This window comes from Osmia bicornis, chromosome 10 (assembly GCF_907164935.1).
Source record: "Osmia bicornis bicornis chromosome 10, iOsmBic2.1, whole genome shotgun sequence".
NCBI classification, from domain to species: Eukaryota; Metazoa; Arthropoda; class Insecta; order Hymenoptera; family Megachilidae; genus Osmia; species Osmia bicornis.
This window is the reverse complement of record NC_060225.1, coordinates 3956589-3969590: the sequence shown is the minus strand read 5'-3', so window position 1 is coordinate 3969590 and position 13002 is coordinate 3956589. Positions and strand designations below refer to the sequence as shown.

Genomic DNA, 13002 nt, shown 5'->3' with positions numbered 1-13002 from the left:
GCCGTGTACGTTTATCGGAACTAACTAGTGTTGGTTAATTTCACGTTTTTTTTCCTGCCTTTTTGCAAACTTTTTTACATGGCGTGGTTCGTTATGTTAGAGTTTATGACCTGGAGAGATTGAAGCATAGAAGAGTAGCAAAATTGTGAAATAAAATAATTCATAATTTAGAATTAAACAGAAAATTAACTATTACAGATTAACCCCTTGAACAGTGAAGTCTGGAGCAATCGTGACCAAAATTTGCAAAGTTAAATGTGTAATTTTTAAACGAAAGACTTTCATATATCGAAAGCGTAATTTTAAAAGAACAATGTAAAATTTAAAAAATTTAAATAATTTAAAATACAAAATTAAATTAAAATTGGGACTCTCTCCATGGTCCGCCATCCAAGGGTTGAACTCCTTACTTTGTTTAAATAATTCAAAAATTTTCACCAAAAGTCTGTCATAATGCAATTAATATATCGACGTTGATTTTTGAAAGAAAAAGAAGCCGGAACAAGGTGATCACAAGAACGATAGGTAAGAGGTAATTAAAAACGAGTAAATTAGGCTAACCAGTCGGTCAGGTACCCGATTCGTGTCGGTGTTGCAGCACGCAAAAATGCCGTAACAAGAGTTCTCTGTTCTCTTTCGATTCGTTCGATCTCTCTCGTTTCACGGGGCTTTTTTAGCCGCGTTCCTTTCGAGCTCGCCGCCGCCTACGGGTGTTTCATTAATCTCGCGTCTCTCAATTTATTTTGTACGTCTTGTTAGGTGCCTGGCCCGTTCTCGGCTGGTTATGTCTCACTCAAGCAGATCCCGTGCTGGGTGATAATGAAAAGCGAACGCCGGGACAGGAGGAAGTCCTCCGACAGGAGAAAAAGGGGAAACGAGAATCAAGCGGATTCTGATGGAAGTATTACCACGATTCTTTTAAGGAAAACAATGCAAAATTCTATTTATCGTTTGTATGATACTTGGAAAAATATATACGAGTATGTGCAGCCTTTAGCTATTAAATTAGAACTATTTAGAATTTTCAATTTTTCTTCATTGGTAAAATAAAAAATTATTAGCAAATTTTAAGATTAGAATTAGAATTTAACATTACAACTGGTTAATATACATTGACTTTTAAATTGAAAATAAAATAAAATAAATAGAGAAGAATGAAATATAAACCAGAATATAATAATAATTCTTTATCTTAACAAAAGTCGATATATATTTTATCAAAAACACTTTAATAAATGTTATAATTTAAAATAAGAAACTTGAAATCTGTCATTCTAGTGATAATATCCTGACACTAATATTGAAATTTAATAAAACACTTAACAAATAAATACTACACAAAATTCTAAATACCACTAGGATTTCATTAATAATTAATTTGTAATAACATATTGAAATATTAGATAAAAGAAATTAATACTTAATATTATTAATTTGAATGATCATACACAACATTATAGTATTATATATTATACGTATAGGTATAAGTACTTCCATCAAAGCAGCCAATGCGTTCATAAAATAATAACAAAAAATAAGTAAGTACGTTACCATGAACACCCATGGTAGAATCCAGAACCCAGAAGATGGCCAGGGATGAACCATCCGTGTACCAGAAGAATAAATAGACCCACAAGCACTTCGCACTTAATAACACGTGTTCATTATACGACCGACGGAGAGGAACTGAACTTGGCCTGTTAATTTTGACATTCGGAATCAAGTTCGGCAAACGTCGACACGCCTCGATCAAATATTTCCGACTATGGAAATGGAAATGTTTACATGTGTGATTTGCAGACGCAGAGGCGAAGATTCTATAACTGCGAGGTGTTTCAATATAAATATTCTCGAAGGAATACGAGAAGAAGAAATAAAAACAAGTCGTCGTTGGCTGTTGTAAATAGAGTGGGTATGCACGTATACCTTGAGTTACGTACATTCAAAATCCTTTAAAATAAAATATTCGATTTTAGTAATTTCAATTTTATACGTTTGTGAAAGTAAATAATGAAATAATTTTCATAATTATTAAGATAATATTTCTTACATTAACACATTGAATGACACAATAGAAATAACTATGTTAGTCAGACACACGATAAAATGGATTATTGAAGTTATTCAAAATTAATTTTCTAATAGAATACTTCTGTTTGTTATTCTACATTATCAGTGTAATTTTAATGATATAAGATTTATAATTATTCTAGTGTTCTTATTTCTTAACCCTCGGACAGCGGATTCATGAAGAATTTTAATTTAATTTTGTATTTTATATTATATTCATTTTTAAAATTTTTAATTAACTTTCTGATAATTTAATCAATTAAATTCCTATAGAATTTTGAATGCACCCTGAAACTTTGATATATTATCTCAAAGTTACATAAATATGTAAAAGAACAAATTGCAAATAATTCTGAACACCAGTATTGATACAAGAATTAAGCGATCATTAAATTAATTCATTATTTAAATAACTGATAAACATATAATTTCCCTTCTCAGTGGGATATTCAATATTTCAAGCCAACTTCATAAAGAAAGCGAATAAATCAAACGTTTCCAAAAGACCATACAAATCATGCGATTGTCAGATGCAAGATAAACTTATCTGAAACTCTGAATCGATAACTTTATCGTTGCTGGGTGAAAGTTGATTTCATACTGCAACCACCCATACAATCTAACATTTAAACCAATGATTTCACCTACTATACGTCACCTAGCAGATGATTTTTACACGATCATCGATACAGAATTTATCTATGATAAAAACGTCCTTGGACAAAGCTTCTGTCGCCATATTGAAGCTAGAGATGGCGAGGGAATCGCGTAATTAACGTGTCCGATCATCGTGATCATCTCTTAACGCGACGTGGCGGCCGATCAAAAACGTTCTCCTTATCGTTTCCATCGATCTTTTCTCGGTGGTCGGTCGCGTTCGTCCCACAGGACCGAAAAAGGGGACTATCCTGGGTGTACTGCTGACGTGTCCCTCTTTGACGAGCCACCACGGGGACGTTTCGTGGCCCGCGGCTTCCAACTATCATTGTTCCGTGCTCAAAATGCTTCACGTTCGCTCGTATTTACGCGTAGTCCATGGTAAACATTCTAATAGTAACGTGGAACGATGATGGTGCACGATTGACCCGAAGCAACGACCAGCCTCGCATACCGGATTACGGTGATTTGCGCGTCGTTACGCGTTCAATCGAGAAAACGGGATTTTCGGTAATTATCAGGCGTGGCTCGTGATTTTTCCAGGAAAAGAAAATTTTTGAAATGATACCCGCACCGTGTAAGCCGATATCAAGCATAGAATTATAAATAATTAAAGTTATTTCGTTGGAAATTACTATTATTATTATTATTACACAACAGAGCAATTTTTTGTAATAAATTTTTTGCATTTGAGAAATTTTGAAATATCGATGGCTTTGACAAGATTGTCTTTTTGGCTGACATCAAAAGGATAAAAGTGAAGGAAAGTGGCAGAGAAAGCTCGACGTTAATTAGCAAGACAATTCTCATTAATCATGTTGCTCCGTTTTTTTTATACGAGGATGGTGCACGTAATTAGCGATTCATTTTCTTTGCGCACCGTCTGCCTTGAAAGGAAGCAAACAGCTTTTGCAACACGACGCGTTATTCGATTCTCGACTCCCACGAGAATCATACACGTTCGTTGGTGACACGAAATCGATCAACCTTAACTGCGTGCAGGATGTTTTTGTGCTTTGAGGCTGTCCGTTTTATTAACACATGTCGTGTGCTGAAGCACGGATAATCAAACGAAAAGTTTCTTTTATATAATTAAAATTAGAGTGCGGGTACCTGAGAAATCGGAACCATATGAATCCGAAACCGAATTTACCCGACTTCTTCCGGGCGCGACCGTCCGAATATTTCCGGGTCCGCTCGAATTTTCCCAAGTTCCCTCGAGCCCGTAATTTCGGGTACCCGTGCATCCTTAATTAAAATCTATGACCTAAATTAGAACCAGTCTAATATCTAGCTCTATTAATTAGCCTAAATTCCTTAATTTTTATTAATTAAATCGATGGATTAAACACGATCCATCTCTACCAATATTAACATATTATTATGAAGTCATCGTGACGTATTTTGCACAACAACAAGAAGAAACATGTAAATGATTAGCCATTTGTAGGGAGGTAATTTGAAAGAATAAAATAATTGATACATCTAAAGATTAATTAACCCGGACAGAAGATTACCGGTTACAAGGCGATCGATTTCAGTTGCAGAAGACAGGGATGTATTAATTCGCAGCGGGAAGACCGGGTGAATCTCTATCACGGCGTTCTGGATATTCCATTTCCACCTCGTTGCACGGTACCACGGTGATATAAATGCTAATTCGTGACGGGCATCTCCGATCGAGACTAGAGGAATCCGTACCTAATTTTCCTGCTGCCAAGGGATTCACCGCGAATAGAGACAGCTGTTTCTCCGCGAGAACACGAGAAACATATGTACGTCCCACTTTTCGTGCCAAGTTTGACACACACGGCCTCGTGCAACCTTTTAATTGCATCCTCATCGTCGACAATCTGATTTTACTCGATTAACTTTCGCTGCTCCCCTTTTTATTCCAGTTAACATTCAAAAACGATGCCTTTATTCACGCGTAGAGGCACTATTGCAGAACCAATCAATTAGAAAATCAAATGAAAAAATGGAAAATTGATGACTTGATCATTATACTTAACATATAATATTACCCAATTTAATTTTGTCAAATAAAGAAATTTGTAAAATAAAATATTAAATGGTCGTTTATGAAAAATTTTTGCCACGTAACGAGTTAAAGTAAAAAGTAATCAATATTCCACTGATGTTCAATAAATCAAAAGGAAGGGAAAAAAAAGCAAACACGTTTTCTACGTGGGTAGGATCGAGACACCTGCGATGAAACACGAGAATCGAAGGTACAGCATGGAATATTAAGACGAGTCCATATGTACGTACTTATATACACGATGTTCGATACGAATATCACGGGATATCGCGTGAGAAAGGGCCTCTCTGCACGCTGCTTGCATGCATCGAACGTGTTACTGGTTTTGTCCACGTAAATTAATTACCTTCCACCATTTGTTCTATTTCGCGAGCAACAAACGCCGACGCGAGTGTGCATCAATGGACATCTCGTTCATTTCCAACGGGAATAACAGCACGAAAGTCCTGCTAATTTATAGGATTTTCAACGAGTAGCATTTAACGTTGCTACAATTACAAACAGATATTTATTTTTTCGTTTGCTGCAATTTTACAGCATTAGTTTCTATTAGCTTGAAAGCAAGGGATTCGAGAAATTAACAGAAATATGACGAAAAATTATTATTAAAATATATTCTGGGATATGTAATTTCATATTTTAGCACTTGAAACCATGGGCGAACCGGGACTAAAATTTTACACGGAGATGAATGATACGACGGATCCTAATTTTAATTAATTAGGCCCCAAATCCCTACCGGCCTACGTTTTAATTTAAAATTTATGGAAGTGTGCGGGTACTCGGAAATTCGGGTACCCAAACCTCGAGTCGATTTCGGATACCAAGTTAATATTTGGATACCAGTATATCCTCAAAAATTTGATAAAACCAAAATTACTATAACATTACATGTTTCTATTCATTAATCTTTAAACGTTGAAACATCATTTTCCCGATTACACTTCCTAGAATTCTACCCATGGTTCATGTTTACGTTCTAAACGAACCGATTGCAAGAGATTTAGCAATTCTCGCAGTAAACTGATTACGCAGCATCATGTGTCCTATTATCGACCAGAATGGTAGGCAATAAATGTCGATATACGCCTACCGGCACATGCGCGTGTTAATCGAGTCGCTGTTTCATCCTATCGGGCCTTCTATAAGCGATGGCATCGTTGATAACAGTGAAACATATTCTGAAATCTCTTCTATTTTCCAAATGAAACCGCAAGGAATCCTGTTTACTATTCTCATAGTTGATGGTTGCTTTAGACTCGTGTTCGATATGAACCTTCAATTTTTATCATTGTTATGATTCACGATTAACGCAGAGCTTTCGTGAGTTAATCAAATTGCGTGCCTCGTTTGATCGAAACGATCGATGCCGATGAAAGAAGCGGAAATGAATTGGTAGATGGAACCATCCGACAAAATGGTGTGTTAGATGAGCGATGATATTCGTGAAGTCATCGTAATATTATACAGAAGAAATTTTCATCTATTAGCTGATAAATGACAAAAAACGAAGAAAATATTGTAGAATTTTTGTTTGAGATTGACTAAATCTTTCTGATACGAATGAAATAAGCTGGGATGACTTTAACTGTTTCATTGATAATAAAAGAGTAGGTATATCGGTGGGAACAACAATTTTATTTTCGTTGGGACAATCGAGAATGATGGAGAAGCGGAAATGAAAAGGCAGATGAAACGAATCAGTGAGGCACGCTAAGATAAGAGATAGATTGAGCTGCTGAATGATAGCACCTCGTCACTCGATTATTCAAACTACAGTTTCGAATATTTGATGTGAACTATATATTTAGAAATGAATCGTTTTATAGGGTACTTTGGATCAAATTTGCGAATATAATTAAATTAACATTCTTCTATTAAATATAAAAAATTATACAGGAATACTTGTAAAAAAGTCTTTGGACTAGGCCTCAAACTTATGAGACTTATAAACTAACGTGTACAGCACTTTAATTAATTTTCCATTTGAAAATATTTCTTTTCTTTTCTATCGCAACAGTTTGCAATTATTTTGAAACCTACTTGATGCGTTAATTAAGAAGATTTACTTAGAAAAAAAAATGATTTAGAACGGAAGGTGATAAAACTGAAAAATCAAGGGTCCCGGGCAAGCTGTTGGTCGTGCGCTCGAGCAAGCTAGTGGGGGTAATAACGTGAAATTAGGAGCTAATGTGGATCGATGTGCCCTGCCGACGTCGTGGCTCGACTGTTTTAAGAGCGATAATAAAAACGAAACGATTTCGACGAGGGTTCGTCCGCGAACGTTGTACGACGAGGGGAATGAACAGCGGAAGAGGCGTTTCCAACGAACGCGACTTCTTCGTTCAACTTTTGCCCCGCCTACGCCTACGTGTTCCTCTGATTCCCCACCAGCATTCCCCTAGAGAGAGGGGTAAAACTCCCCACCCTCGGTGTGTTTCGATTACCAAACGACTGGCTGCGAACTGTTCGACTGGCGCAAGTCGCCATGGAAACCGACGAAAAGCGTCGCCCGGGATTGTTCGAAACAATTATCCGACGCTCAATTCTGCTTCTGCTAGTTCCTATGTATCTCTTTGCACGAGCTCGCTGCCTTCGAATACTTTCTACCGAATAAAAATCCGTTACGACCGCTGATTTCTTTTTTTCTTTTATTCTTCGTTTCGAAGTTTCGTTGCTTGGAAGAATAGTCATACGTTTGGAACTGTTTAAACAAGTTTCAGGTATATAATAGATTAAATTGACGAAGAGATTATTAATGGGTGCCATAGTGGATGGTTTTTTGATTACAAATTGTTTTAATTGGTGATTGTTAAGTTGGAAGATAAAGAACTTATTTGCCTGTCATAGGAATCATTGGTGATTGATACTTCGAGACGGCGGCCAATTTTAACTTGATACGTGATAAAAAAGAAACAAAAATGATTTGGAAAGCATTGCCACCTAAGGTAAAAAGCCAGAAGCTTAAATTTGAAAATTAATTGTTCCTATCATTAACCCTCAGACAGCGGACCATGGAGAGAGCGCCAATAATACACGTTTTGTAAGTTTGGGTCACGATTGACCCAGGCTCCGTTGTTCAAGAAGTAATAAAATAATGTTGAACAGCATTTGCTACAGCAAATTGAAAACCTAAATTTGAAAATTAATTTGCTCTCAACATATTGAATACTACAATAGAAATGGACGTTTGTAGTCTGGCACATTAAAATTAGAATTATTCAGAACACGATTGCATCAAATTTATTATAATAAAATTAAATTCAATTATATTAACTCTGTGATATGTTTACCATTAGAGTTTCAAAGTATCTTATCACAAATATCAATTTCCACTGCAGCAATCAACGTATTAATGTAATCAAATGATCTAAGAAAATGTTAAGTGATATTAATATTATATTATTACACAAGTGAGGAAATGAAATTTAATTAAGAATGTATTCTGAATATTAGCAATTATAGAGTGTCTGGTTAAACATGTTCATTTCTGGTGTCGCAGCCTACGTGTTAAACGTCTTTAAGTGGATACAGATATAATCAGAGGTATTTCTAATATCTATCTAATGCAAAATATTATATATTCTTATTATTTCTGCTTATAATTGTTTTTATTATCTACTAAAGATTAAATAAATCAACCAGTTGATCGAGTTTCAATAAATGCCCTAAGGTATTTTATTTAATATTGTGAAATAATATTAAATTATTCTACATTATTAGAAAACTAATTTCAGTGATAGAATATTAGATCTCTTCTTACACAATAATTATAATCTTCAAATAAACGTACTCTAAGCATGGAATCCTCTAAACACCTGAAACGTATCTCACGGAATATGGGAAAAAGTATTCAGCAAATGTTTCCCAGAAGATGGCTGAATAGTGGTTATATAGTATTCCGCTCGAGTTTTACTTTAGCACAACCGAGCTGGGGATCCATGGTGTGTGTAAGAGCTTGCGTGGTTAAGGGTACCACGATTCGAGCAAATGTGTTTCACGCTTCGCTAAGCGACGGCTCGATTGGAGATCAGAAAGATGTACGGCATCCCGACTGTCTCCTCGGAATATAAAACTTTACGTACAAGCGAAATGAAAAATTTTTGTACACTCTATCTGAAAATCATCCCTTTCTGTTACTACAAATTCCAATAACAAAATCGAAACCAAACTAATAAAAATCTTTATACGAAACGTTATTCTGAAATTCTTTTGCCATTTAAATATATTTTCAATCATCTATATTTTGCAATAAAATTATTATTTAACGACACGAAACACTAATGCAAATATATTTAAAATTGAAATGTAAACACTTTTATGAAAATAAAATGAAATACGATATTGGATTATAATTGGGGCTTTCTCCATGGTCCGCCATCCGAGGGCTAAATAAATTTTCAGTCAAATGCAATACTGTTTACGTTTTGTAATAAAATTGATTTTTATCTGTAAAAAGATAAATATACTAAAATTTGTTTTGTGACGGATCAGACTTTCTGCGAGGACTGTATACGAAGCCTCTGTTATTTTCGCGAACATCCAGATATCGTTTCCGCATCACGTCTCTGCTATTCGCCTCGGTTCACCTGGAAATAAATATGTTTCCCTTATCGTTCCCGGCCGGCCGATCAGGGAACAACGATTTCTGCAGTTCTGAAGGGTCGACAGAGGGATAAACGTAAGAAAATCCTTATTACAAGGTGTAACAGATAGAGAACAAGGATGGTGTAACCACATGGCGGATCCTTTGTTGCAATAACAATGTGAACTCGCGAGGTGCACGAATTCGCGAACAAACTTGCAATTATAGTTATCCGAAGCGAATCAGACGCGAAACAGACAGCAATTAAAACAATCTGGACTTATGTTTTATCCTCGCCGCGACCAATTAACAATTCCAGGTAAAATAATTAAAGATTGGGTAGATTATACGGAGAGATTAGCCTTCTTATTAATTACGAATCTTGATTGCTCGACTCATCTTTCGTTTATTTTAATTAATAGTTCTTCCCTGTATACGCGCTGTTAATCACAAACGAATAAAAGTGTAAATTATACAAATTCTAGATTCCACGACAGAAGGAAATACATTTTATTCTGTTCATTCGCGTGACGCTAATAGTAAAGGGATTAAACTCTCTGTCAGGATCGTCGAGTCCATAACGAAAGTCCCGAGTGTTAACATCGAGTGTTAACGCAAAGAATATGGATTAAACGTTAATTCCGCAGCACACGCGCGGCAACAGGGAATGATTCAGATGCTCATTGCCCACGAAGCTGCAGTACCGTTCTAACATCAATAACGTCTAATCACCCTGACGTAGAACCGATCCTGCTTGGTCCTGCGGTGCAATTTCGTCCTCTAAGCGTCCGCCACAAATCACACCCCGACGCGATTTCGGGGCCCCCATTCTCGACATTTAAACTCGGCCGGATTATGGTGCGGAGCCTCTTGCTACGCCCGATAATTAATCGCCACGATCTGTTTTACGATCGCCTCTAATCACGCTGCGGAAAGAGTTTCGAGAGATCCGAAGTGCATTTTCGAAGCTGGAAAACCAATTTCTTCTCTCCGTCCTCGTTTCACCGAGATTTGTTAGGGTTTCCAGTTTGTTAAGAGATTAAAAATATTTTCTTCCTTTTTGGAAAGTATTTTAATATTTTTATCTTTGTCTTGAACCAGATGAATTGTAATACAAAATTTTTAATGACTCTATTGGAGGGTTAATGTATTAGATAATTTTATCATGAGGTTCATAACAGATCTCCAAAATTTGAAATTATACATTCTTCGATGCTTTTAACGGACGTTGATATAGTTTGAAAATTTGTGAAGGAACGGTTTTTTAAATTCACTTTCTAAGTGAAAACCAACAGGACATAAAGTTCCCATTGTGCCAGTGGTTCTTTCGAACCGGGACGGCATACATTATCCGTGAAGTGGCTGTAATTTCAGTTCATAACTTAATTTCGGTGGTTTATAGCAAGAAAAACGATGACGAGAGTGGATCGTAGCTAGCCGATACCGGGAAGCGTGAGTAATAATTCTCGCTTAACCATGTGCCGGAAATAACGATGAAATAACGACGACGGAAACGTCGTCCATGGGAAAACGAGATAAATATTCGCTTAAATATAGTCAACGTTCCGTTTATAACCGCTAACGGTTTTGTTTCTACTTATTTATCAAAGATGCACCAAAAGATCTGACTTTCATATATTGAAAGAATAATTCTTAAAGGAATAGTATAAAATTTAGAAAATGAAAATTGTGGCTCTCTTATTTCAATATTTAATCATTTTTAACAATGCAAATCTCTAATTTCAAAAACATTGAACCTGCAAAAATTCAGGTCTTCTCTTCTTCAAATTTGCCATAAACAAAAGGTTAAGTGACCCTTATGACCCATCCACAACAAATTAACAATAAAAAACAAAATAATTGGATAAAGTATCGAGCCAGAGAATTACCAATCGTATCTCAATTACCTGGAGCATCCATAATTAACAAAAACAAAGGGGGGTGGTAGGGTATACCGGAAGTTGGGCTATTTTGTTATCGAGGTAGAGAAACGGTCGATGGTGGAACCGCACAATTACCCACCGCAGAATGTACATCGTTCGGAAATAGGTGCACGCTCACGGAATCGCGGTGCAGATTAATTGTAACTGCATCGTGGCTACCGATTTGCCTAATTAATTCGGTTACTAATGGTCGCCACGGAATCCTCGAGTTCCATGGATCGAAACGTGGCCGGCGAACGCGATTCACGTCCAACGCCTATCAATTGGAATCGAAGCGAAACCGAGTTCGATTCCACGGCTGCCAGGCGACGATGGAAACACCGGCACACCGGAATTAAATCGTCAGAAATCTTGGCTAACCCCTCCCCTTCCGCCCATGCGGACTCGATTAATTCCAATCGATTCTGTCTCTTCCTTCTACCTGCTCTATCTAGCTCCCTTTACTTCTTCGACGGTTTGGTAATATCAATTGCGACAGAGACATGGGTTTGGTAGATATACTGTTGAAGTTGGATTAATTGAACCTGTCAGAATGGTACTGATAGGTGTAACTTATTAATTCAGATAGGCTGAGGAGGCAAAGAAAAGGAAGATATTAATTTTGCGTATAAGTAAATTGAGTTTGGAAATTTTAGAGCGTTTTGAAAATTTAAAATTCTGGAGTTTTGATATTCTGAAATTTGTAGATTTCAAGTTTTGGCAATCTGGAATCTTAGAATTTTGAAATTTTTAGATTTTTGAGTGTTGGTAATGTGGAATCTTGAAATTCTGAAAAGTTTGAAGATCTGGAATACTTGAATTTTGAAATTCTAAAATCTTGGAATGCTACAATTTTAGAATAGTAAGGAGGCCAATCCACATTCTTTGGGCCCTTCTTAACCCCTACCTAATTAAGGGTCTAATGTTGATCACAAGTACCTCTCCTAACATTTAATATACTAATAATTTTGAAAGTTCTTTAAATCAATATTAAACTCCTCCTATACATCACTAAATATTGTCAAACATTCTTTAATTCTTTTGTTACATCCTCCGCCTGAAAGAAGAATGGAGCAATTTTTCATTGGACACCGTAATAGCACAATGTCTCGCGAGCGAAACAAAAGTGTTCCCAAGCGAGAGGCGGCGATAATGGATTTTTCACAGGGACCGAGAAATGGCGTGCCGTTATGAAAACGTTGTTCGACCGCAACAATCATCGGCTTGTTTACCGAACAAAACCGCGAAGACGTGATCGTGGAGGGTAAAAAGAGGAAAGGACGGGGCCGAGAGAAGTCTATCTCGTTGAAAGGAAGGTAGCCGATCGAAAGATATCGGCATCGAACGGTTACGATGCTTCGAAGACCAGAAGCCACCACAAAAGATCGCTGTTCAGATATGGACATCGCGTCTGTTCCTTTTTTTTTCGACTCTTTCTTTTCAGCTTCCTCCTTGGCGAAATCGTTGGCCTCGCGATTTCACGTTGTAAACGATTGGCTCGAAGGAGATCGACGGGTCCATTGAAAACCTCGGAGGAAGAAACAGAATCGCGTTATAAATTGAGGTACAAGGTATCTACTTGACTTTTTTTTCATTTCTCGCTTCAACGATTCCCTGTTCACATTGGCGTAACTAGAATTATTATCTCACAATGAATTGGCTTTCTTACCTTTACTAGAGGTGTTTTTTAATCCTCGCATAGCTTCTATTCATAAATTTTAGTAATA

General features: G+C 36.6%; 1 protein-coding gene across 1 annotated transcript in view; it reads right to left on the bottom strand.

Moving 5' to 3' along the window:
* LOC114877899 (homeobox protein unc-4-like) overlaps positions 1-1671 on the bottom strand; it is an 83304-nt gene extending 81633 nt beyond the window's left edge. Inside the window, exon 1 of the mRNA XM_046287448.1 lies at positions 1552-1671. The gene's annotated coding sequence lies outside the window, so the exon portion shown is untranslated. The remainder of the gene's footprint in view (positions 1-1551) is intronic.
* Positions 1672-13002: the final 11331 nt, after the last annotated feature.